Genomic DNA, 2,775 nt, shown 5'->3' with positions numbered 1-2,775 from the left:
GCTATTGATCACATTGCTTAGAAATATAAAGCAGGATTTGAACCTCTGGCTCCTCTGGCTCCAAGTCAGATACTCCTTTCACTAAGCCACTCCCTCCAGAGATAAGGAGAAACTGTAGAAGGGTAAATGTGGAGACAGGTAATGCAAGAGTGATGAATTCATGTCAGAATGGAGTTTAGGAAAAGAGGAATGATGCTGAGGCAAGCTCACCTAGGTCAGGAACTAAGTTAGGGGCAATGCACATGTCAGAATGACACATTCTGGCTATAAAGACAAGACCCCTCCCCAACTATTTACTTTCTTGTTGACCTGTTTTCTTTGTTCTATTTGAGCTTATAAATGAGGGTGGGGGAAGGCACCCGTTTAGACTAAAACTTATGATATAGCCTGTCTAAAATGGTTTACCAAGACTTGTGAAGATGAATAAGCTCACATATATAAAGCCCTTTGAGCTTCTAAGAGGACAGGCACACTATAAATACAAGGTGTTACTGCTATTAGATTAGGAACATTAGCCCAATCGATTGTGTAACTGGTGAGAAATGTGAGCTACTGAATCCGCTTTACAATGAGGATTGCATTATGCAGTGTGTATAAATATCTACATATAATGCTGCATTAATGGAATTTCTTATATTTGATTTCTTTCTTTTGAAACTAATGGGAGAGGAAAAATCCTATATGCTTGTAAGTGCCTACCTCCAAAATGAAGTTGCAGAATGATACCATAGCTATGCATTATTAATTATTAAACAGCAAAACTAAAAATCATAGTTATGTAGCTTTCAAAAAAGAATGTCCAAATGGTGTTTATGTGACTAATTTCTGCTGAACTCTCTCTGTAATTGAACAGCTAGAAAATGTCCCTATTCTTTTTCTCTGTTACTTCATTGTCTTCACCTTTGCTGTACCCCTTTCTTCTTCTTCTCACAGGTCCTTGCTTCTTTCCCCTCCTTCTTTTACATTACCTCTCCCTTTCTTTTCTTTTCTTTCTTTCTTTCCTTTTCTAATTCTGTTTATGTCTAAATTGCCACCTTGTATTATCTATAAATAAAACATACATAGAGGGGAAAATAAATGAATGACCTTTACCCACTGACCCCAAAGGCATCTAACAAGGGGCATATAGCACTGGTCTCTCTATACATAATGAACTACTCCATGGCTCCTGCTTGGACTCAGAGGAAAAAAATTGAACAACAAAAACCAACAACTAAAACCAAAAACAAAACCATGTTGTCCATTGCTTCCTAATTCTGATATTCTCAGCCAGTTGAGTCACTGTAGATACATAATCCAAAATTATATGAAAAACTATAGGAGCTGGCTTGTGTGCCTTTACTCTTGGTTGGGTCATGTGCTCAGTCTTAAGCAACAATGGTTGGAAGCCCTTTGATACTGGGAAATGCATTTAGGACCTGCTATCCATCAATGATTCTCATCATTGCAACATCCTGTGTTTGAGCTCAGATGGAGGTACCAGAGATTTTTCCCTATCATCATTCATCCACATTGTGATAATATGATGGGGTTTTCTTTTTTTTTACAATAATGAGAGAAAATATGTGTCAAGTTAGGGGTCTAAGTATTCTCTCCCATGGGTTCTTCTATGGGTATCAACAGATGTGATCCTATGTAATGACATACATGTATGGCCCATTTTGTTAGTTTATGCCTCAAGAGAATCTTCATGTTGGGTTAAAAAAAATGGAACTTATTTCAAGGTACAGGTTATCCTTCAAAGTCTTGATATGCCTGACATCTGTGTCCTCCTGAAATTTTCTTATTACCTTACGAATGGGCATCATGCCATGCTAGCAGATGGGCATAAAGCATGCCAAAGAACTAGAATGTGTATCATTTTGAGTATTAACTTCCAGAAGCCTGTGCAGTTTTAAACACAGTTTTTGGATTTAGGTACCAACTGGGGAGTAGGTAAGACTATTTGGGGACTTGTCAAGATATTAGAGAGTCTTCTCATATGTTGCTGAGTGGAGAAAGCCCCAAAGAAATGAAAAGCAAACTGTGCTCCCATCCTTGGCCCTGTGAGGCTATTCATCCTCCTCCCAGTATTACCTAGAGTTTAGTATTGAATGCTAGGGAGTTCTGTCTGAAAACCTCTGATAATGCATTGTTCTGGAGATATATCAGAGAAGAGGAAGAAATCATGTAGCAGTTCTCATGTCTCTTCTAGGCTTTTAAAACCAACTGAAGTTCCTACTTCTCCTTGGAAAGTGGACAACAAATTAATTAATTAATAAAAACAACTCCAAGTAGCATTGAGGATAAAAAAATTCTTATTACTCTACTGCTGAAGAAAAGTCAATGCTAAAATACATTTGACAAAATTAAATTGTTAGAATATGGTGATGTTTCCCATGATCATGTATATATAACTCATATCGGATTATTTACTGCCTTGGAGACAGGGGAGGGGAGGGGACAAGGGAAGGAAAGAGATTGGAATAGAAAAATATAAATCCAAATGTTTAATCTGGAAAGGTGGGGGAGGGGTGTGCTGGGAAGGGTACAGGAGGTATATATGTATATATATACACATATGTTGTTCATTTATGAGCTTTTAAGGTATTTTTATATAGTAATTATGTTTAAACAAATTTGTCATACAAATTATTTATATAAATTGATATGTATTTGTTGTTTATAAAAGTTATTTAAGGAATTAAAATACTAAGTTATATGTATTAGAATATATCTAGGTATATCTAAATGTAATTAAATTGAAAATTTACATTATATATGTCATATATGTGT

This window comes from Dromiciops gliroides, chromosome 3 (genome assembly GCF_019393635.1).
Source record: "Dromiciops gliroides isolate mDroGli1 chromosome 3, mDroGli1.pri, whole genome shotgun sequence".
NCBI classification, from domain to species: domain Eukaryota; kingdom Metazoa; phylum Chordata; class Mammalia; order Microbiotheria; family Microbiotheriidae; genus Dromiciops; species Dromiciops gliroides.
The sequence above is the reverse complement of the archived record's forward strand: the minus strand, read 5'-3'. Positions refer to the sequence as shown.